Here is a 24703-nt window from a genome sequence, read left to right on the forward strand (position 1 = left end):
ACATATTCAGAACCCTTCACGTCCACAGCTACCACCCCGGTCTGAGCTACCAGCATCTTTCCCCTGAATTATTGCAACAATTACTATTGTCTGGTCGTCTGACTCCCCTCCATGCCCCGCGCCAGCCCATTCTCCACCCAGCAGCCAGAAGGATCTTTTAAAAATATAAATCCGATCATTTTCCTTGCCCTGGTTCACCCTCTCCACTTGCCTCGCCTCTGCATGGCTGGCTCCAGCTCATCTTTCAGCGCCCGGTTTCAGTGCGGCCTTATCAGAGAGCCCCCCCCTCCCCGCCCCCGCCGGCCCCCGTAGCTCCTGCTGGGAACGCCTCCCCTCCTCAGTTATTCGTCATCCCTGCGCTCTCTGGGCTTCCTTCACAGCACCATTGCAATCGGCAATTGTTTGTTTGTTGTTTACTTGTCCGACAAGCTGTCTCCCCCCTCTGGGTGGTGAGGTCCCTGGGGGCAGGCTTCATTTTTTTGCTTACTGCTCACCCGCCCTGACCCAAGGCAAGGCCTGGCGCACAGCTGGTGCGTGCCGGAAGCTTCCCAGAAGGGTGGGAGGGTGCTGTTTGGTGGAGGGGACTCACCATTTGACTCAGGCTGCTTAGGTAATGAAAGTGCATACTCTTTGGTTAGATGGCCATCTCATTATCCAAGGGAGCAGTGTCCAGGAATGAGTGGGGGTCTCTTCTGGAAGCAGCCGTGCCTGGGTGGTGCAAGAAGGGAGTCCTGAGGACACTGGCCCAGCCACCTCTTAAGCCTCCAGCCTGAACTAGGATGGAGCAGAAAGGAAGAGAAAGAACCAGAGGTGTCGCTTCCCTACATACCCGTTTTACGGTGAATAAACATTCTTTCAGAGCCCCCTCCTCACACTGGGAAACCTCCGGAGGGGCCAAGTCCCCAGGGTTGCCCTCTAGACCTCAGCCCGGCGCTCTCAGACTTCCCAGCAGCCGACGGAAGTCTTTGAGGGACTGAGAGGCCACGGAGTCCGTCCCTCCGGCCTAGAAGCACGTCTGAGCAGCCCAGTTAGAGAACACTACTCCCACCCTCTTTCCTACAGACCCCTCCATTAAAACTGGAGGTGGCGTGGCACGCTGGGTTGGGACGGAGATCTCAGTAGCATTCCTAACCCTTTCTAAACAACCAAAGGATCTTGAGGCTACGAGAGTCTCAAAACCGGCTGAGCGTGCTCTCTCGCAGTCCCGGTCAGCCCTCCGCCCCGCACCGGTGGCGAGTGCGGCGCTCCTCCATGGAGCACTGGCGCCACCTGCTGGACAATAGCGGGAGAGCAGCCCTGGTTCTCGCCGAGGCGGGTGCTGTCTTCAGATGTGGTTGGCTGTACCACCGGACTGGAGCCACAGATGGCGAGATTGACAAACACACAAATACCCGCCAGCCTCAGACGCTCCAGGCCCACCCTAAAACATGGACACAATACCACCCGGGCCCTTCTCAGGAGCCCAGAGGGGCATGGAAGGGGTGGCTGGTGGTGGAAGACCTGGGCAGACTTTGGACCCGAGGACGGCGACCCTCGTGGTGTGGGGCGGAGCGGTAAGAGACAGGCCTGCATAAACACTCCAGGAGGGAAAGGCACACCCAGTCACCCAGCGGCGGGAAAAGTGCCACTCGAAAGGGACAGGTCATGTCCTAAGGGAGAGGAGAGGAGGCCGACTCCCCTGTCACATGTCAGCGTCACAGGAAATCCCTCTCCTGTGGATTATTTCCTTCAAGGTTCAGAGTTTCCAGTCTCACAGGAGCCACAGCGGGAACCTGAGGCTGGGGAGGAGCGCCCGGGGGTCTCAGACCCCTGGCTTGGAGCTCCACCCTTCGGAAGTCAGCCTTGCTGGCATTTCACTCGCTCAGTGTGGACTTGCTGAGCGCCGCCTACAGGCCAGGTGCTTGCTGGGACCTGAGCCTCCAGTGGGGGGCAAAGTTCCCCCTTCTTGAAGGTTGGTGGGAAAGGTAGACCATTAATTTAAAAAAAAGGCAAATAGGAAATATGATGCCAGTTGATAATCTAGCAATTCCACTGCTGGGTGTACTCGAGAGAAGTGGAAGCGTATGTCCATCTGTCCACAGAAAGCCTTGCCCGTGGACATTCACAGCAGCTTTAGTCCTCACAGCTGAAAACTGGGAACAGCTCAGGTGCCCAGACAGCAGAGTGAAGAAACAATTCAAGATATGTCCGCACGACAGAACACAGCTCAGCAATAAGGCTGCATGATAACCAATACCCCCGACAACATGTATGATTCTAGGAAACACGAAGCTGAGCAAAAGAAATCAAACACCAAAGAGTACATGGCAAATTAATTATCCCATGGTGTGCAATTCTAGGAGAGGAAAAGCTAAGCTGCAGTGACAGCAAGCAGACCAGTGAATGCCTGGAGCAGGGCGGGAGCTCTCCAACTGAACCTTTCAGTGGCCAGAGGACACAGGGTGTGGCAGACACTGACAGTGCCACGGCCATCAGCCCCCACACACCACGGTGGCTTCCCGAGTCTCTCCGCCTAAGGGAGCCACCTGCCCACAGCCCTGAGCTTGGCTGGATGCAGAGGACAAGCCAGGAGTGTTCCACCTCAGGGGTGACCCTCAATCAATGAGGACCCGAAGTTAGAGGGTAAATACCCCATCTTCCTCCAGGGCCAGGGTGGCGGTGTAGAAGGGAGGTGCCGAGAGCTCAAAATTTGAGATCCTCACTCTCAGGGTTGTGCAAACGGAGAATCAGCACCTGAGAGTGGAGGCCTTCTGACATGTTTTTGTAACAGCTTTATTGAGATATAATTCACACATCATCAAGTTCACCCTCTTCAAGTGTACAATTCAATGGTTTTCAGTATATTCATAAAATTGTGCAACCATCACCGCTAATTCCAGAACATTTTCATCACCCCCACGTAAACCCTGTACCCCTTCCTTAACCAGCTACCATCTCACATTCCACCCCACCCCTGCCCCCAGCCCTAGATAACCACTAACCCACTTGCTGTCTCTATGGACTTGCCCAGTCCAGACATTGTTAGGCCGGGATCGCTCAAGAAACCAGGTGGACGCAGCGAGCTAAGGAGCAGGGTTTATTCGTGGGGAACAACAGGGAAAATGGAGCCAACCTGGGGAGGTTGGGGAGCCAACCAAGGGAGGATGGGACTCGCTCAGTTCTTAGGGCAGGGTTTTTAGGCTCGGAATCCCGCGAAGGGTAACTGGTTGGGGTGTCAGAGTCTGACTGCTAGAGCTGGTTGCTGGGTGCCATTTCTGCTGACCATTGTTCTCGATACCTCTTGTCAGGCTCGGGTTAAAGCTGCATCCTGTTGTGCCGGATCGGCTGGCCGACCCCAGGCCCCAGGCTTAGCCGGGCATCTGTTTGTCCTGGGCAGCGTTGGCAGGCAGTGTCCCAGGCTACAGTTTCCCACAGCACAGTTTTCCTGTTTGGTGACTTTCCATGACTCCCAGGCCTACCCAGGTCTGTCAGACATTCCACGGAAGTAGAATCATACACTTTGTGGTCTTTCGTGTCTGGCTTCTTTCACTTGGCATGTGCAGCCTGTATCAGCGCTTCGTTCCCTGATACAGCTGAGTAATAAATACTCCATTGTATGGAAAAGGCACATTTTTGTTTATCCGTTCTTCAGTTCATGGACATGTGGGTTGTCTCCACGTTTTGCCAGTTGTGAAAATGTTGCTATGAACATTTCTGTACAATCTGGTGAAGAAGTATGTTCATTTCTCTTGGGTGTGTACCTAGGAGCGGATTACTGGGTCACGTGGCAAGTCAACGTGTAACTTTTGGAGGAACTGCCAAACTGTCTTCACAGCCGCTGCTGACGGTCTATGAAGGCTTCAGTTTCTCCACATCCTCGCCAGCATTTGGCATTCTCTGTCTTTTTGATTACAGCCACCCAGAAGGTGCAAAGTGGTATCTCGTTGTGGTTTCTCCTTGGCTTCGCCGCCCTGGGCAGCACACTCGCCTCCCCCTCGTCCTGGCTCTGGCTGCCTCACCCCGCCGTGGGGCCTTTTTGACACGTCTCCACCTAGTTCCTCCGAGGGTTCCGTGGGGCCCGAGGCAGTGACGCCCCCACCATCCCCTGTGTTGGCTCTCTCTCCCCCGTCTCACTTCCCAGCTCCCACACAAGCTTCCTGTGATCGCTTTCTATACCAAATCCTGGTCTCGGAACCCAAGCTAAGGCACATTGCCTGAAGGGTCACAGTATGGAATTAAGAAACTCTTCGAGGAGCCGAGAGAGGGGCTTGAAGAATTTCAAGCAGAGGGCGATGGAGCCTGATCTCTCTTCTAGAAGATCACGCCGGCTTCCCTGCGGGAACAAGCTGTGGGGCACAGGGAGCAGGAGAGGGGAGCAGGGAGGCGCCGTTGCCACGGCCTGGCTGGACCGAACAGGGCCGCGAGGAGCGAATGGGCCAGCATAGCCTCTGCGACAAGGACCCGGTGTCTGCGAGCTGCTTGTGGGACCACATGGAACTGAGAAGGGGTGGGAAAACCTCTGGGTCATGGTGGCGCCTGGGACAGAATTTGACGGCGTGGTGAGATTTCAAGAGACAGAGTGGCACCCAGCGGGAGGGCAGAGTGTGAGCGAACACCCCGGGGCGGGATTCTAAAAGGAAAGAAAGGATGTGCGTTTGCCCCAGAGCCTTGGGGGCTGGGGGGCGGGGCAGAAAGAGGCAAACTGAAATGGTCAGGACGGGGAGTCCCTGCTTCCTGCAAACTTCTTGGAAGTTGCAATTACCAGACAGACCTTAGGTAATGGAAATGAGGCAGGGGCAGGAGCATGCACTTCAAGTCTCAGGACAGGGGAGGGTCAGGGTGAGGGGTAAGGTTGGAGCGGGACAGGGCTCGTCTTCTCACCATTTCAGGTGGTCTTTCACGGAGCGCAGTTTGTGATGGGGGCCAAACAGATGAGGCCGGATTTTCCTCCACGGGTCATGCTTTTGCTGCCCAATCTAAGATCTTTCTAGATCCTAAATATTTTCTCCTATTTTTTTCCTAAAAATCTTACAGTTTTCCATTTAAGTCCACAACACATTTTGAGTTAATTTTTGTGTAGTATGTGGGATTTAAGTTGATGGGCATGTTTGCATGCGTGTTTGCCTGTGGATCGCCAACCGTTCCAGCAACCGAGTTACCTTTCCTCCATTGAATTGCTTTTGCACCTTTGTCAAAAATCATTTGGGCACATTTATGTAGGTCAGGTTTTGGCTTCTCTATTCTCCTACATTGATCTATGTAGAAGGGTAGATTGCCCTTCTGCCAGTACCAAACAAGCCTAAATTTCTGTAGCTATATAGTAAATTTCATTATCAGGTAGAGTAATTCCTCCCATTTTATTTTTCTTATTCATAATTGTTTTACTGTTCTAGGGCTTATGCAAAACATATATTTATATTTTGCTAATGTGGTGGATATTACATTGATCGATTTTATGTCAAACCATCCTTGTACTACCTGGGCACAGTGTATAATCATTTAAAATGCTGCTTTTAATACTTGATTTGCTAGTATTTTGTTGAAGGTTTTTACGTCAGTGTTCATAAGGAAGGATGGTCTTTAGTTTTCTTTTGCTGTGTCCTCATCTGGCTTTGGTGTCAAGATGATGTATGGAATGAGTTTGAAGTGTCCCTTCTTCTTCAGTCCTGCTGGGTTTTATCGAATGCTTTTCTGCATCTGTTGATACAATCATGTGGTTATCATCTTTCATTTTGTTTATGTGGTGACCACAATTATTGATTTGTAGAGATTGTGCCAACCTTGCATCCCCAGAATAAATCCCACTTGACCCCAGTGTATGGCCTTTGCAGTGTATTGTGGGGTCCAGTTTGCTAATAAATTGTTGAGGAATTTAGCATCTATGTTCATTAGGGATATCAGCCTATAATTTTCTTTCTTTGCAGTGTCTTTATCTGGTTTTGGAGTTAGGATGATGCTGGCCTCAGAAAATGAGCTTGGGAGCCTTCCCTCCTCTTGAATTTTTTGTAATCATCTGGGAAGGATAGGTGTTAGTTCTTTGAATGTTTGGTAAAATTCACCTGTGAAGCCACCTGGTCCAGGACTTTTGTTTGTTGGAGTTTTTTTAAAAAATTACTAGTTCAGCCCTGGCTGGTGTGGCTCAGTGGATTGAGCGCTGGCCCAGGAACCCAGGGATTGCTGGTTCAATTCCCAGTCAGGGCACATGCCTGGGTTGCAGGCCAGGCCCCCGGTGTGGGGCACGCAGGAGTCAACCACACATTGATATTTCTCTCCCCCTCACCTCTCCCTTCTCGTCTAAAAATAAATAAAATCTTTAAAAAATTACTCCTTCAATTTTACTACTTGTAATATGTCTATTCAAATTCTCTGATTCTTCCTGAAATAGTTTTGGAAGATCATGTGTTTATCCATTTTGTCCAGATGGTCCAATTTGTTGGCATGTAGTTGTTCACAATATTTTGTTACAGTCCTTTGTATTTCTTTGGTGTCAGTTGCCACTTCTCCTCTTTCATGTCTGCTTTTATTTGAGTCCTCTTTTTCTTTCTTGATGAGTCTGGTTGAAGGTTTGTCAATCTTGTTAATCTTTTAGAAGAACCAGCTCTTGGTTTCATTGATCTTTTGTATTTATTTAGATTCTATTTCATTTATTTCTTTTCTGGTCTTTATTATTTCCTTCCTTCTACTCACTGTGGGTTGTTTGCTCTTCCTTTTCTTTTTTTTTTTTTAAAGATTTATTTATTTATTTTTATAGAGGGAAGGGAGAGAGAAAGAGAGAGAGAGAGAGAAACATCGATGTGCGGTTGCTGGGGGCCATGGCCTGCAACCCAGGCATGTACCCTGACTGGGAATCGAACCTGCGACACTTTGGTTCACAGCCCGCGCTCAATCCACTGAGCTATGCCAGCCAGGGCTGTTCTTCCTTTTCAAGTTCCTTTAAGTGTGGAGTTAAACTGTTTATTTGAGATTTTTCTTATTTTTGGGATAGGCCTGTAATGCTGAGAATTCCCCATTTAGACTTCTTTCCCTGTGTCCCACAGATTTGGGGTTGGTGTGTGTGTATGAGTGTGTGTGCGCACGCGCACATGTGTATTTTAATCAATGAATGAGTTGAAACAGGTAAGAACGAGTCCCCGGGCAGAACTTCAGGTTGCCGATCAAGAAACCATCCACTGTTTTTAAAAAACCTTTTCTCATATAAAAATAGGGTGAAACGATATTTTCACTGTCATTCTCCAGAGGCCAAAGATTGGTTATTTGTTGTTTTGTTTTGTTTTGTTTTAAGTATATTTTATTGATTATGGTATTAGTTTTCCCAATTGTCCCCCTTTAGCCCCCTCTGCCCTGCACCCCGCAACCCTCCATCATTCCCCCCACCCTTAGTTCATGTCCCTGGGCTGTACATAGAAGTTCTTTGAATTCTGTTTCCTATACCATTTTTGACCTCTCCTTGTCTATATTATGCCTACCAATTAAGCTTCTTCTTCCCTGTACCTTTTCCCTCCTATTCTTCCTTCCCCCTCCCCACTTAAAACCCTCCATGTGATCTCCATTTCTCTGATTCTGTTCCTGTTCTAGTCGTTTGCTTAGTTTTTGTTTTCATTGTTTTTTTTTTAGGTTCGTTTGTTCATAGTTTTTTATTTTCTTCCACTTCTTAGATAAGTCCCTTTAACATTTCATATAATGAGGGATTGGTAATGATGAACTCCTTTAAGTTGACCTTATCTGGGAAGCATTTTATCTGCCCTTCCATTGTAAATGAAAGCTTTGCTGGATAGAGGAACCTTGGATGTAGGTCCTTGCCTTTCATGACTTCAAATACTTCTTTCCAGTCCCTTCTTGCCTGCAAGATTTCTTTTGAGAAATAGGCTGATAGCCTTATGGGCACTCCTTTGTAAGTACCTGTCTCCTATTCTCTTGCTGCTTTTAAGATTCTGTCCTTATCTTTAATCTTGAGTAACTTAATGATGATGTGCCTTGGTGTATTCCTCTTTGGGTCCAACTTCCTTGAGAGTCTCTGGGCTTCCTGGACTTCCTGGAAGTCTATTTCCCTTGCCAGATTGGGGAAGTTTTCCTTCATTATTTGTTCAAATAAGCTTTCAACTTCTTGCTCTTGTTCTTCTTCTGGCACCCCTATAATTCGGATATTGGAACATTTAAAGTTGTCCCAGAGATTCCTCAGCCTCTCTTCATTTTTTTGAATTCTTGTTTCTTCATTCTGTTCCAGTTGAATATTTATTTCTTCCTTTTGTTCCATATTTGTTGATTTGAGTCTTGGTCTCCTTCCTGTCACTGTTGGTTTCCTGAATATTTTGCTTTATTTCACTTTGGGTATCTTTCCTTTGTTCTTTCATTTTTGACCAAGCTCAATCAGTTCCATGAACATTTTGATTAGCAGGCCTTTAAGCTCTCCATCAAAGAGGTTGGCACTCTCCTTATTGCTTAGCTCTCCTTCTGGAGTGTTGGTCAGTTCTTTCATTTGGGCCCTATTTCTTTGTCTCAGCACCCCTGTTAAGCTGTAAGGGGGTGGAGCCTTAGATATTGATCAGGGCACAGCAACCCTCCTTGCTGCATTGGGGTGCTGCCTGTGGGGGAGGGGTCAGAGATGGAACAATGCAGCTGGCCTGCTTGGCTCTAGCTCCAGTTTCCAATTAACTCTGTGTGAGACTGGGAGTCTCTCCCACTGTGGCAACCCCCACCACAGTCCACAGCCAGCTCTGAGTCTGTTTCCCCTTCAGTCAGCCCCACTCTCATGGTTGGCCGCCTTGCTGTGGGTTCTCTCCGTCTGCCTGTCTAACTGGTCTGGTTGGTCTGGTTGACTTTCCTTTAATTCCTTGGTTGTCAGAGTTCCATGCAGTTTGACACTTTCAGTTGTTTATTTATTTTCTATTGGTTTTATCCTCCTTTTAATTGTGCCAAGAAGTGAAGGGTTTCTACCTATGCCTCCAAAGATTAGTTATTTGACCTCAAGAATTTTTGAAATTGTATTCATCAGGTGAAGTAAATTTTCTGAAAGTCATTGTTCACATCCATGGGTCATATGTGTTGTGTTCTCCTTTTCATTTGTTTCGAGGTATCTTTTGATTTCTGCCTTGATCTCATTGTGAACCTATTCATTGTTTAGTAACATGTTCTTGAGTCTCCCTGTCATTGTGTATTTTTCAGTTCATTTCCTTGTGACTGATTTCTAGTTTCATACCATTATGGCCAGAGCAGATGCCTGATATGAGTTCAATCTTCTTAAATTTATTGAGACTTGTTTTGTATCCTACCATGTAAGCTAACCTAGAAAATGTTCCATGTGCACTTGAAGAGAATGTACATTCTGCTGCTTTGGAATGAAATGCTCTTAAGACATCAATTAAATCCATCTGATCTAGCATGTCATCTAAGGCTGCCATTTTCTTACTGATTTTCTGTCTGGAAGATTTATCCATTGATGTCAATAGGGTGTGAAAGTCCCCAACTATTACTGCATTACTGTCAGTGTCTCCCTTTATGTCTGGCAGGATTTGCTTTACACATTTAGGTGCTCTTATACCAGGTACATAAATGTTTACAAGGGTTACATCCTCTTGTTGGATTGCTCCCTTTACCATTATGTAGTGTCCTTCTTTGTCTCTTATTATGGCCTTTGTTTTTAAAGTCTATTTTGTCAGATATAATCATTGCTGCCCCAGCTTTTTTAAAATTTCCATTTTCATGAAATATCTACTCCCATCACTTTACTTTTAGTCTGTGTGTATCTTGTCCTAAAGTGGATCTCTTATAGACAGCATCAAGGTCTGTTGGGAAAAAGCCCAGCCATTGGTAATATAACAGGAATGGTTTGCATGACATGAATGTAATCTGGCAGCCAAGGAGAGTGGACTGGAATGCACATGCCAGAGCAATGACGACTTCACTGTTCTAGTCAGTGGGGGAGGCAGATGCCACTGAGTGAGCACATGAACCATGTGGCCATCCTATTCAAAATGACCGAGTACAGCAAAAAATCTGCATCAAATTTTGCATTAAGCTTGAACATTCCGCTACAGAAATTCTTCAGATGATTCAGAAGGCTCTCAGGGATAATGCCATGAGTGCAGCACAATCAAAGTGTGGCACAAACACTCCAAAGGTGGTCGAGAATCTGTTGAAAGTGATCCACTTTCTGGAAGATCTGCAACAAGCAGAACCCCTTAGAATGTTGAATGTGTAGGATCTGCAATCAACAAAGACTCCTGGATTTTCCCAAAACTAAAATCACCTTTGAAAGGGAAGAGATTTCAGACTGTTGATGAGATTCAGGAAAATACAACAGGGCAGCTTATGGCAATTCTAACAAAGGATATTGCAGTGTTTTGAACAGTGGAAGAAATGCTGGGAGAACTGTATGAGGTCCCAAAGGTGTCTACTTTGAAGGGGAATGAGGTGTCATTGTCCTACATACAATGTGCCTTGTGTATTCTTCAATAAATGTCTCTATTTGTCATAGTGCATCGCTGGCTGGATACTTTCTGGAAAATCCTCATCTATATGGGTCTTGTTTGTTTTTTTTGTAATCCATTCACTACCCTGTATCTTTTCATTGAAGCATTTAAGCTATTTACATTGAAAGTGATTACTGATAGGTATGTATTTATTGCCATTTTATTCCTTTCATTGTGTTCCTGTTTTTTGTTTATTTTTCTCCTTCTTCTAGCAGGCCCTTCAACATTTCCTGCAATACTGGTTTGGTGGTAAAAACTCATTTAGCTTTTTCTTGTCTAGGAAACTCTCTATTTCTCCTTTAATTTAAATGACAGCCCTGCTAGACAAAGTAGTCTTGGTTGTAGGTACTTGCTTTACTTCATTTTGAATATTTCATACCAATCCCTTCAGGCCTGAAATGTTCTGTTGAGAAAGCAGCTGATGGTCTTATGAAAGCACCCTTTGTAAGTAACTATCTTTCTCTTGCAGCTTTTAACATTCTCTTTGTCTTTAACCTTTGCCATTTTAATTATGATATGCCTTGGTGTGGGCTTCCTTGGGTTCATCTGGTTTGGGACTCTCTGCACTTCCTGTATTTGTGTCTGTCTTTCTCTCTTCTTCCTTCCTTCCTTCCTTCCTTCCTTCCTTCCTTCCTTCCTTCCTTCCTCTTTCTTTTAATCCTCAGCTGAGGATATGTTTATTGATTTTAGAGATGAAGGGGAAGGTGGAGGGAGAGAGACATTGGTGTAAGAAACATTGATCAGTTGCTCCTGTAAATGCCTCAACCAGGGCTTAGTCATTATTTCTTCAAATAGGTCCTGTCTCTTGCTCTATCTCTTCTTCTCCTGGTATCCCCATGACATGCATGTTGTTGTGCTTCATGTTGTCCCCAATACTGGGGCCATGGACTGGTTCTAGACCATGGCCTGTTAGGAACCAGGCCACACAGCAGGAGGCGAGCATGGGGTAAGCAAGTGAAGCATCACTTACATTACCTCCTGAGCACTGCCTCCTCTTTTACCCCTCCCCAACCTTCACCCCATCGTCCATGGAAAAACTGTCTTCCACAAAACCAGTCTCTGGTGCCAAGTAGGTTGGGACTGCTCCCCTAAAGTGTCCTCATTTATTCCCCTGGCTGGTGTGGCTCGATGGATTGAGTGGCTGTCCTGCAAATCAAAGGGCTGCAGGTTCAATTCCCAGTCAGGGCACATGCCTCAGTTGCAGGCCAGGTCCCCAGTAGGGGGCATATGTGAGGCAACCACACATTGATGTTTCTCTCCCTCTCTTCCTCCCTCCCTTCCCCCTCTCTAAAAATAAATAAGAAAAAAGTGTCCTCATTTTTAAAAATGCCTTTTTATTTTTGCTGTTCTGATTGGGTGTTTTTTTTTTTTTCAACCTTATTTTCTAAATCACTGATTCCATCCTCTGCTACATCTAATCTATGGTTTATTACTTCCAATGTATTCTTCATTCCTGACTGGTTCTTTTTCATGGTTTCTATGTCCTTTTTCATGGTCTTGAGCATCCTTACAACCATTGCTTTGAACTCAATCTGATAAACTTAATTTAGCTCTTTTTCTGGAGATTTCTCCAGTTCTTTTATCTGGGGCCTGTTTCTTTGTCTCTCCATTTTGGCTGCCTCTTTGTGTTTGTTTCTGTGTATCATCAGATAGATTTACTATGACTCCCAGTCTTCACGGGGTGGTCTCATATAGTAGATATCCTGTGGGGTCTAGTTTTGCAGTCTCCTTGGTTACCTGAGGTGTGTGCTCCAGGAATGTCCTTTGTGTGGGTTATGTGGACCCTCCTGTTGTAATTGAGAATTGATTGCTATGGGCACTCAATGTTCATGTGTAGGATCGACCCCCAGGCTGGCTGACTGTAAGGCTCAACCTTGACCACAGTGAGTGAGCTGCTGTGCAGGTGCAGACCACACAAAGTGGAATATGCCTCAGTATAGGGAACCGGTCTGCCTGCCAGTGGAGAATATAGCCCAGCCTCTGACTCAGGAAACTGGCTGGGGAGCAAGTTGGCACACAGGCCCCGGGCCCATGGATCGGTTTTCCCATTGGGAATCAGGTCTGCATTGTACCTAGGCTGCTATGAGGCTTGTTTTTTGCTAAAACTTCCTCACCCTGAATTGAGGCAGCAAATGTTTACTGCATATCTTTAAAGTAAATTCCTAAGGTCTGTGCTAAACCTCCCAAGCATGGAGTGCAACCAGTTCAACCACTTTCCCCCTTGCATCTGCCACATCCTTTTCTTTGAAGTAATGAGCAACATTCTTTCCTTTGTTATCTGTAAAAGGTAATCATCTAAAGCAAACCTGTGCATAGTAAATGAGGACCATCCTTCAAGTAATGTACCCAGAAAATCAATAAAAGCCTGTCCAGGCAGGGGTCGGGGACCCCTCTTAGAGAAAGGCCATGCTGTCCCTTTTCCTCCACAGGTCTTCTGTAGTCCATGTGAATTTGTTCATCACAGCTGCAACACACAGGCCACACAGGCCGGAGTGCGCATCACCTCAGCAGGGTTCGGTGCCTGCCAAGGACTCCCTTTAAATATGCTGCTTGTGAAGCTTATTGGAGCCCACTCTGTTGTCTGAAGTTGACCACTGGGTATATTGGTTCTGGGCCTCGTGGAAGGGACTCTGGTGCAGACCAGTGTCAGACCTGTTTGTCATGAGCCCTAGGTAACTTCTTTGGAGCTATCAGTGACCCACAGTTTGTGGCTGCCTCTGCTGGGCCTGAGTGCAAATGGGAAGAACCAAGCTGTGCTCCAAGGCCAGCTTTTACCAGCACCAGGCCCTGGGGCAGGTCAGCAAAAGTCCCAATCCATCTCAAGATCTACCTCCACCTACCTCTGCCTCCCAGCTGCATGTTAGGTTCAGTCACTGAAAGATCCTCTGGCTGTACTCCTCAGCAGAGCATAAGCACCACAGGTTGGAGAGGATACCAGAGCCTGGAGCTATTGCTTTCCCCCAGGCTGATGCCCCACAGAGGGGCTTGCTCCACCCAAGAATGACGGAGTCTGCAGTGCAGTAGAGTGACTCAGTACATGGTTGCTGGCAGCTGTCTCTTCAGCTCCATCCCCAGAGCCACAAACCCCAGAATCTCTTCACGTGACTCCAGTGTGCTCCACCATCCCTCTGGCAGAGCCCAGAGTGAGTGGCTGGAAATAAAATTTTGTGCAGTGGCTCTTTTTAAATAGAGTGTCTTTGTCTCTAGTAAGCTCCTACCTCTCCCAGGCAGATAGAAACTTCACTGCTTTTCACAGCCAGATGTTATGTGAGCACCTCTTCCTAGCTCTGGTGCTGTGGACTGGGGAGCCTGGCTTGAGGTTTAGACCCCATGCTTCTTGGAGGGAAGCCCCTCCATCTACAGCTGAGATAGCCCTCCAGAACCTCAGCCACTACCCACAGGATTGGGGCCAGTCCTTTTCACATCTCCACTCTTCCTACCAGTCTCCATGTGGCTTCTTCTGTAAATCCTTTGTTATAAGACTTTTTTTCATTTTGTTATTGATTATGCCATTACAGTTTTCCCAATTTTCCCTCTTTATCCCCTCTCCCCACATGCACTCCGCAACTCTCTAGCATTCCTCCCCCGCCCTTAGTTCATGTCCATGGGTTGTACATATAAGGTCTTTGAATTCTGTTTCCTACACCATTTTTTACTTCTGCCCCTCTATTTCTATGCCTACCAATTATGCTTCTTCTTCCCTGTACCTTCCCTCCCTTCCTCCTCTCCCCCTCCCCACTGAAAACCCTCCATGTGATCTCCATTTCTCTGATTCTGTTCCTATTCTAGTTGTTTGCTTAGTTTTTATTTTCATTGTTTTTCTTTATTTTTTAGATTCATTTGTTGATAGTTGTGAGTTTGTAGTTGTTTTACTGTTCATAGGTTTTGGTCTTGCATTTCTTAGATAAATCCCTTTAACATTTCATATAATTAGGGCTTGGTGACGATGAACTCCTTTAAGTTGACCTTATCTGAAAAGCACTTTATCTGCCCTTCCATTCTAAATGAAAGCTTTGCTGGATAGAGGAATCTTAGATGTAGGTCCTTGCCTTTCATGACTTCAAATACTTCTTTCCAGTCCCTTCTTGCCTGCAAGATTTCTTTTAAGAAATAGGCTGATAGCCTTATGGGCACTCCTTTGTAAGTACCTGTCTCCTATTCTCTTGCTGCTTTTAAGATTCTGTCCTTATCTTTAATCTTGAGTAACTTAATGATGATGTGCCTTGGTGTATTCCTCTTTGGGTCCAACTTCCTTGAGAGTCTCTGGGCTTCCTGGACTTCCTGGAAGTCTATTTCCCTTGCCAGATTGGGGAAGTTTTCCTTCATTATTTGTTCAAATAAGCTTTCAACTTCTTGCTCTTGTTCTTCTCCTTCTGGCACCCCTGTAATTTGGATATTGGAACATTTAAAGTTGTCCCAGAGGTTCCTCAGCCTCTCTTCATTTTTTTGAATTGTTTCTTCATTCTGTTCCAGTTGGATGTTTATTTCTTCTTTTTGTTCCAATTTGTTGATTTGAATCCTGGTTTCCTTCCTGTCACTGTTGGTTCCCTGAATATTTTGCTTTATTTCACTTTGGGTATCTTTTATTTGTTCTTTCATTTTTGACCAAGCTCAATCAGTTCCATGAACATTTTGATTAGCAGGCCTTTAAGCTCTCCATCAAAGAGGTTGGCACTCTCCTTATTGCTTAGCTCTCCTGGAGTGTTGGTCAGTTCTTTCATTTGGGCCCTATTTCTTTGTCTCAGCACCCCTGTTAAGTTGTAAGGGGGCAGAGCCTTAGGTATTGATCAGGGCAGGGCAACCCTCCTTGCTGCATTGGGGTGCTGCCTGTGGGGGAGGGGTCAGAGATGGAACAATGTAGCTGGCCTGCTGGGCTCTAGCCCCACTTTCCAATGAACCCTTGTGTGAGACTGGGAGCTTCTCCCACTGTGGCAAACCCTACCATAGTCCACAATCAGTTCTGAGTCTCAGCTGCCCGTTCAATCAGCCCCGCTGGTGGGGTCCGAGGCCTCGCTGCAGCCTGCCCCACCTGCACGGGAGTTCTCTCATCCAGCCCCACCCACATGGTCAGCTGCCTTGTCTTGGGTTCTCTCTATCCACCTGTCTTACTGGTCTGGTTGGTCTTGTTGACTGTTTCTCTAATTCCTTGGTTGTCGGAGTTCCATGCAGTTTGATTTTCTGGCACTTCTGGTTGTTTTAGATTGGTTGTTATCCTCCTTTTAGTTGTGCAAGGAAGCAAAGGGTTTCTCCCTACTCCTCCATCTTGGCTGCAACTCATAAGACTTTTCTTTAGCAAGTCTTCATTTGATTATTTCAGATGACTGTGTTATAATTTAGTTATAATTGCAGTTTGATCCTGGGAAAATGTGAGAGCAGCTTCTACTTACTCTGCCACCATCTTGGATCTTTGAAATTTCACCTTGTTGAAATCTAATGTATTTTTTTTTAATTCAGCAAAATCCCTAGTCAAAGTTTAGCTTCTAAAGTTCATTTTCAGTTTCAAAATTACAGAAAAGTCTAGACCCTCTGCCTCAGCAGTCTAAGCACAAGATATATTTCTAGGGGGGAAATTCGATTCTTATACAAAATAGACTACTTAATTGATAGGAAATTTCACAAAATATTCATATCTTCTCTTTGTAACTATCATGTCCAACCTCTCAATTTATTACTTTTTTTTACTTTTTATTGAATTTATTTTTGTGACATTGGTTAATATAATTATTAGGTTTCAGTTGTACAATTCTATAGTACTTCATCTTTATATTGTATTGTGTTCACCACTCTGAGTCAAGTCTCTTTCCATCACCATTTATCTCCCCCGTACCCTCTCTACCTCCCCCACCCCCTTTCCCTCTGGCAATCACCTTAGTGTTGTCTGTGTCTATGAGTTTTTCTTTTGCTTGCTTAATTCCTTCACCTTTTCACCCAGCTTCACAACCAACCCCCCTGCCCTCTGATAGTCTTTTCTCTATCTATGAGTCTGTTTCTATTTTATTAGTCTCTTCTGTTCATTAGATTCCACATGTGAGGGAAATCATACAACACTTGTCTTTCTCTGACTGGCTTATTTCACTTAGCATAATGCTCTCCAGGTCCATTCATGCCACAGCAAAGGGTAAGATTTCCTTTTTATTTATTTTTTATTTTTATTTTTTTACTACTGAGTAGTACTCCATTGTATAAATGCACCACAGTAAATGTATCAACTCATTTACTGATGAACACTTGGGCTGCATCCAAATCATGCCTATTATAAATAATGCTGCAATGAACACAGGGGAATATATATTCTTTTTTTTTTTAAAGATTTTATTTATTTATTTTTAGAGAGGGGAGGGAGGGAGGGAGGGAGGGAGGGAGGGAGAGAGAGAGAGAAAGAGAAAGACAGAGAGAGAGAAACATTAATGTATGGTTGCTGGGGGCCGTGGCCTGCAACCCAGGCATGTTTCCTGACTGGGAATTGAACCTGCGACACTTTGGTTCACAGCCCGTGCTCAATCCACTGAGCTATGCCAGCCAGGGCCGGGAATATATATTCTTTCGAATTAGTGTTTTGGATTTCTTCAGATAAATTCCCAGAAGTGGAATTGCAGGGGGTCATAAGGCAGTTTTATTTTTAATTTTTTGAGGTAACTCCATACTGCTGCCCACAGTGGCTGTACCAATCTGTATTCACACCAAGAGTACATGAGGATTCCCTTTTCTCCACACCCTTGCTGACACTTGTTGGTCGATTTATTAATGATGGCCATTCTAACAGGTGTGAGGTGATATCTCATTGTGGTTTTAATTTGCATTTCTCTGATAATTAGTGACACTGAGCATCTTTTCCTATTGGCCATCTGTATGTCCTGTTTGGAGAAGTGTCTGTTTGAAGTCCTTTGCCCAGTTTTTAATTGTGGTGTTTTTGTTTGTTTTTTTCTTTTTGGTATTGAGTTTTATAAGGTCTTTACACGTATCATTGGCAAATATGATCTCCCACTCAGTGTCTTGTCTTTTCATTTTGTTGATGTTTTCCTTTGCTGTACAAAAACTTTTTAGTTTGATGTAGTTCCATTTATTTTTTTCTTTTGTTTCCCTTTTCTAAGGAGATATAGCGTAAAAAGTATTGCTACAAGAAATGTTCAAGATATTACTGTCTATGCTTTCTTCTAGGATTTTTATGGTTTTGAGTCTTACATGTAAGCCTTTAATCCATTTTGAGTTTATTCTTTTGTATGATGTAAGAAGGTGGTCATTTTTTTTTCTTTGCATGTATCTGTCCAATATTCTCAACACCGTTTATTGAATAGACTGTCTTTACCCTAGTGTATGTTTTTGTGTCCTTTGTCAAAATTGACCATAAAGGCACGGGTTTATTTTTGGGCTATCTGTTCCATTGATCCATATGTGTTTTTATGCCAGTACCATGCTCTTTTGTGATTACTATGGCCTCATAGTATAGTTTGATATTGGGTAGCATGATTCCTCCAAATTTGTTCTTATTTGTCAAGATTGATGTGCCTATTCAGGGTCTTTTATGTTTCCATATACATTTTTGGAATAGTTGTTCTAGTTCTGTGAAATATGTCATTGGTATCTTGATGGGAATTGCACTGACTCTATAGATTGCTTTGGGTAGTATGAACATTTTAATGATGGTAATTTTCCCTATCTATGAACATGATATATGCTTCCACTTATTTGTATCTTCTTCAATTTTTCATGTCTTCTAATTTTCTGAGTATGGGTCTTTTATATCCTTGGTTAAATGTATTCCTAGTTTTGGGTTTGTTTGGTTTTTTTGATACAATTGTACGTGGAATTGTTTTCTTAGTTTCCCTTCCTGATAGTTCAGTATTGGTGTATAAAAATGCAGCTGATTTCTGAATATTTATTTTATATCCTGCTACTTTACTAAATTCAGTTGTCAGTTTTAATAGTTTCTTGGTGGATTTTTTAGGTCTCTCTATATACAGTATCATATCATATGCAAATAATGACAGTTTTACTTCTTCCTTTCTAATTTGAATGACTTTTATTTCTTCTTCTTGTCTGATTGCTGTGGATAGAACTTCCAATACTATGTTGAACAAGAGTGGTGAGACTGGACATCCTTGTCTTGTTCCCAGTCTTAAGGGAAGCACTTTTTGCCTGTTGAGTATGATGTTAGCTGTGGATTTGTCATAACATGGCCTTAATTATGTTGAGGTATGTTCCTTCCATTGCCACTTTGCTGAGAGTTTTTATCTTATTATAAATAGGTGCTGGATTTTATCAAATGCCTTTCCTGCATCTGTTCATATGACTGTGCTTTTTATCCTTCATTATGTTTATGTGGTGTATCATAATTATTGATTTGTGGATATTGTACCAAGCTTGCATCTCTGGAATAAATCCTACTTGTTCATGGTGTATGATCTTTTTAATGTATTGCTGGGTCCAGTTTGCTAATATTTTGTTGAGGATTTTAGCACCTATGTTCATCAGGGATGTTGACTTATAAGTTTCTTTCTTTGTAGTCTTCATCTGGTTTTGGAATTAAGATAATGCTAGCCTTGTAAAATAAGTTTGATAGTCTTCCCTCCTCTTGAATCTTTTGGAATAGTCTGGGGATAGGTGTTAGTTCTTTTAAGAATGAATTTTAGTCAGCCAGATGAGGTATCCTGGCAGTGGAAACAGAAGGTGCAAAGGCCCAGGGGCAGAAAGGGAGCCTCCTAGGTTCCTGCACTTGTCAAGCTTGCTTCTTCTATAGCCTCTCAATTCTGTGTGCCCCAAGATCCTGAAGATACATTTCCTTTTACACTTAAATTAGATGAAATTCCACTGCTTCCACCAATGGGATACTGTCTAAATACTCTTTGCATTTTAGACGGATTTTTGGCCACAGTCTGCACTCTTTTCTCAGGGTCACGTTAACCTGAATCTCTCAAATAAATTCCCACCTCAGTGGACCCGTTGGCTAGAAAGAAGTTTCTGTGCTAACGTATATGTGGACCCATCTGGTTTTTCTAAGGAAAGGTAAAGAGTGTCCTTTTGTACAACTAAGTATTGAAAAGCAATCTGGTTTCCTTTTTTCCTTTCGTTGGTTCTTCAGAATGAGTCATTGGCACTATTCTATCCACTGCCAGGGCAGCAAAGCCCAGCACTCTCTCTCAGCAACACTTCTGGCACTCACTCATCACCTCCTCCCCTCCCTGTGACAGCAGTAATCTCCCAGCATCATCTATGCTAAACAAAACAAAACAAAACAAAACAAAAAGACTTTCTGCCCTCCGAGGTAGATCTGAACTCAAGATAATCTCCCCAAGTTTGCTCTTCCCTCATTCTAATCCATTTCAGTAAATGCATCCATTTTCCAAGCCAATATCCCAAGAATCATCCTTGATTTCTTTCCTTAGCCCGTCACATTTAAGCAGTCGGGAAGTCCTGACAGCCCTGCCTCCACAACATGTCACACACTAGCCCACCTCCCTCTATCATCGCTGCCTCCACCCTCTACCAAGCCACTACCACCCAGACACTTGCCTTGGCCTCCTGTCTCCCCACTTCCTTGTCCTGCTCTTCAATGCATTTACTTCAGCTAGAACAATATTTTAAAAATTCAAATCTTCTGCTTAAAGCCTTCCAACGGCTCCCCAAACTCCTCAACTTGGCCGATAAGACCCCGTGTGGTATGTTCACAACAGAGGCCACTCCTCTCTCACCTTCAGACCCAGTCACACTGACCTGCCTGTGGTCTCTGGAACAGCCCTGGTCTCTCACCTCTGAGCTGTCTCAAATTCTATTCTCTGCCTATAATGCCGTCACCCATTCTCATGATCCAGAAAGTTTCCTTCTTCCTTTTCAGGGTTCAGGTTAAATGTCACCACCTTCAGGAAGCCTTCCTTGATGACCCCCAGACTAACTTAGGTCCCCTTGTTTATAGTTCTTGGCCATACAGTGACATGCTTATAATCTTGTGTTTCACGTCTGGCTCCTCTGCCATCAGTCTGTGAGCTCAGGGAAATCGCTCTCTTTCTTGCTCACCACTGTATCCCTAGAGCCTGACACGATGGCCAGCTTATATTTGGCACTCAGGAAGCGTCAGCTATGGAGATGATGAATGAGTGACAGCTGGGATTCTGGAATTGAGCTTCATCACGAGTCCTTGGCAGGATCCCATAATCTTCTCTAGGGACTTGGCCCTTGGAAGGAAAAGCTCCCTAGGTCCTAAATTTTCTAAGAGATACTGTGGAGTCATTCTATAGTTTATCTAAGCATGGGCTCTAATCCTTATTTATTCTAAAATAGCTATTAATTATAGGTATGTATGAGGCTGGAATTTAATCTTTGTGTTTCCCCAGTATGCATCCAGAAACCTGGCATAGAGGGGTTAAAAATGCAGATTTCTGGGGATTTAAACCCAGCTCTCTCACCTAGGCAAGTGACTTGTCTTCCTGATTCTTCAATAGAATCTGTTCTTTACAGAGTGAAATGGAAAGTTAACTAACAGCGTCCATGTAACACTCAGTGCCTGGCACACAGGAAGACCTTAATATACCATTATTGTCCATGTCAATAATAGGTTGATGACAGTTTAGTAAGAATTTTAGGCATTTCTTCATATTCCCACTAGGTGTCGGCACAGACTTGGTTAAAATGAGTCTACAAGCCCTAAGAACCCTGGAACAAAAGGGCCCTGGCGCTGGAGAAATTGAAGACAGAGTAGGGCAGAGACCTTACAAAGTCAAAAAAAGATCTGAACCCACTTGTCCTGCCTCCTTAGGATAGCAAACTCCAAAGCCATGGTCGGGAGGCCCTGGGCTAGGCTATTTTACTCACTCATAGTAATAAGTAGTTGTGAGTGCCAACTATGTGACGGGTGCTGTTTGAAGACCTGTGAAACAGGAACTCACTAACTTCCCAGAAACAACCATATGGGGTCGATCCTCATGTCTTTCTCATTTTACAAATGGGAAAAGCAAGGCACAGGGGAGTTAAGTAACTTGTTCGACGACACATAGAGGAGACAGAAAAGTCCTGAGGGGGATTTAGAAGGGATGGACGAGACGAGGAACGTGTGGAGTGGGAGAGCAGGATCCTAGCTAAGTTCAGATGGCAGGTGGGAGAGGCCTTGGCAGGAAGTCGAGATCGGCTGAGCAAAATTTTAGGGCAGAAAGACCTTCCAGGTCCCTGAAGTCAGAGCCCAGCTTTGGTGTCATTTCTACCACCTGAAAGTGGGCTTGCAGGGTGAAGCGGTCTTGAGGGCACAGAGGAAGGGAACCAGCAGGGCAAGAGTCAGCCTCATGTTAAAAGGCCCTGTCTCAGCCCTGGCTGGCATAGCTCAGTGGATTGAGTGTGGGCTGCAAACCAAAATGTCGCAGGTTCGATTCCCAGTCAGGGTACATGCCTGGGTTATAGGCCATGACCCCCAGCAACCGCACATTGATGTTTCTTTCTCTCTCTCTCTCTTTCTCCCTCCCTTCCCTCTCTAAAAATAAGTAAATAAAATCTTAAAAAAAAAAAAAAAAGGCCCTGTCTCATCTTTTCCAGTTTTCTGGGGCCCCAAAGAGGAGAGGGTTGGCCACTGAGGCCTTCTCAGTGCCCACACCTGGCTTTAAGGTTATAGGAAGGCAGAGTCCCTCCAAAACAGACCTTCTGATTCTTGCTCAACAGCCAAGGTCACAGGGCATAGGCTTGCAGAATCCCTTTCTCGCTTTTCTTACATTTTATTTTTCTTAAGAGTAGAACATACATAAAGTCCCTCAGCTTATGGTAGAGCTTGATGAATTTTTGCCCATTAATCTCCAACCAGATTAAGATACAGACCTTTTCCGGCACCCCAGAAAAGTTCCCCTTGCTCCTTTCCCATTTCTACTCCACCTCCAACCCAGATAACTATTCTGATGTCTATCATCGGAAATTAGTTTTGCATGCCCTTGAGCTTTATATGAATGAAATCATACAATAAGTACTATTTTCATGTTTGGATTCTTTTAGTCTACATACTGTACATGCGATTAGTCTGCGGTGTCACATATGTCAGTATTTTGTACTTTTAGATGCAAAGTATAGCCGTTGAATAAAAATGCCATAATTTGTTTATTAATTCCCCTGGTGGTGAACATGGAGCTATTTCCAGTTCGAGCTATGAATACATCTGCTGTGAAAATTCTTGCACAAGTCATTTTGTAGACATAGGCACTCATTTCTCTTGGAATGAATTCCTAGGAGTGGAAATTCTAGGTTATAGCATAGGTGTATGTTTAGATTTAGTACAAACTGCCAGTTTTCTCAAGTGGTTGTACCAATTTTCTCTCTCACTAGCAGTGTGCAAGAATTTCAGTTGTTCCACTTCCATGCCAACACTTAGCCCCTTCTCTTTTTCTAAACAAGAGTTTTCACTTGAAGACCCCTGTTCTCCTCCAGAGTTGAATATCGGGTGTGCGCAGCATAGGTACACTGATCCCTCAGCCCATAAGCATCAAGATAGTGAGAGGCCACATGCAGTTTGTTTGAGTCTCTGCTAGAGAAGAAATGGGCATCTTCTTGACATGGATGTAACCCTAGGAACTGCGATGGCCATCTTGTGGCCATGAACATGAAAACAACACGAAGACAGTAGAACAGAGATGGAATGGACCTGAGAGATAACATGGCCTTGATGACTTTGCCGAGCCACTCAATTAACCTGCCATTGAGTGGTAGGCTACTTTTTTTTTTTAGGCCAGTTCAGCTAGGATCTTTTTTTTCTTTTAGGAACTTGCAATATCAAGGAACTTGCGATTGTCAAGTCCATAAACCTTCCTTGTAACCAAACCCAGTGATGCCATTTCTGTCCTCACATAGTCAGCCCCACTGAGCACTCTCTTTCTTGAAACCTTCTCCCCGGGACCCCATGCTCCCCTGGTCTTCCTCCTCCTCCTCCACTGGTCACTATTCTCCGCCTCCTTTCTTAACTCCTCCTCTTCTGCCTACCATCCCATCTACCTTCCCTCCCTTCGGATGTCACGCAGCACCGCGATGTATCACTTGTGAGCAGATGTTACCCACATACATATTTCCAGTCCGGGTCTCTCTTCTGAGCCAGCCCCAATCTCATACAAAACTGCCCCTCTCCACCTAGATGCCACACAGGCACTTCAAACTTACCTTCTCAAAGCCAAACTCTTGACCTTCCCCCTCAATCTGATCCTTCTTCAGGCTTCACCACTTTAGTCAAGGGCTCTTTCACTCCTTCATACTCAAAACAAAAACCCAGGTGTTACTGCCAATACCTCAGTACCCAACCACATCCCATTTTACATCCTTTACATCTCTACCTTCCCAAGCCAACGCCCGGTCTGAGTCACCATTACTTTGCACCTGGATAGCTGCACAACAGCCTTCTAACTGGTCTCTACACGCCCACTTCCAGGCGCCTTTAGAAACCCAAACTTGGTATCATTCCCCTGAAGAAAATGGCCTCTCATTACTCTCTAGATAAAGCCCAAATTCATTAGGGAGCTCTGCCTGCACTACTCCTTGCTCACCTCTCCCTCTGCTTCCTCCCTCCTTCACCTCTAGGACAACTGGTTCTTTCTGCCCCAAACATTTCCCCTCTCACTTTGGTGCTGTACAACTCCTAATTGTCCTTGGTCTCTCGGCCTAAATGCCAGCTTCCCAACACCTCACATTAGGACTCCACTAATTTTTTATACTATCCCCCACAGTACTTCCCGTGATGCATTGGTTCAATTACAATTATTAACATACAGTATATGATGATTGTTCTTCTTCTCCCTTCCCCCAAGTCTTCCTCACTAGATTGGCAAGGCTTTGAGGTTAGATCAGCGCCTATCCTACCCTCCATTCTACCTCTTTGCCTTTAGCACTGCATTTACACATAGTAAGTACTTAAGAAATGTGCTTAATTACCTAATAATTGAATACACTGACTAATTCAACCTCCATAACAACCCTGTGAGGTAGGTATTTCATCAGACAAGGGGAAGCTGAGAGTCTGGGCAAGTGGTTTGCCCAAAGTACAGGGCAAGGGGAGGAGTCAGGTCTTGACGTCAAGTCCGGTGCTAAGTCCGGAGCCCGGATTTTTCCGCTCCCGAGCCTTGGCTCATTGGAGAAAGGGCCAGGAACCGAGCGGACTTTGAGCCCTGGTCATCCACGTGGACCAGAGGAGATAGGGGCTCACTTACTGAGACAGAGTTACGCCTCCGCTGATCTCACGAGTAAAAATCACAATCTGCTGCATATGCATGAGGGGACCATGGGTCCGTGATTCTGGACTGCCCAGG

The 24703-nt window shown here is 44.9% G+C and overlaps 1 long non-coding RNA gene across 2 annotated transcripts; it reads right to left on the reverse strand.

The window, feature by feature from the left end:
- Positions 1 to 588: 588 nt before the first annotated feature.
- LOC123814845 lies at positions 589 to 24394 on the reverse strand. 2 transcript variants are annotated; one of them, XR_006784999.1, is made up of 3 exons: positions 24330 to 24394; positions 23565 to 23655; positions 589 to 708 (listed from the first exon to the last, which is right to left on the reverse strand). It is a non-coding gene; the product is annotated as an uncharacterized LOC123814845 (long non-coding RNA). The 2 variants fall into 2 exon arrangements; XR_006785000.1 differs by lacking the exon at positions 589 to 708 and adding an exon at positions 22506 to 22639.
- Positions 24395 to 24703: the final 309 nt, after the last annotated feature.

This window comes from Phyllostomus hastatus, unplaced genomic scaffold (genome assembly GCF_019186645.2).
Source record: "Phyllostomus hastatus isolate PE091 unplaced genomic scaffold, TTU_PhHast_1.1 phas_contig_17, whole genome shotgun sequence".
NCBI classification, from domain to species: Eukaryota; Metazoa; Chordata; class Mammalia; order Chiroptera; family Phyllostomidae; genus Phyllostomus; species Phyllostomus hastatus.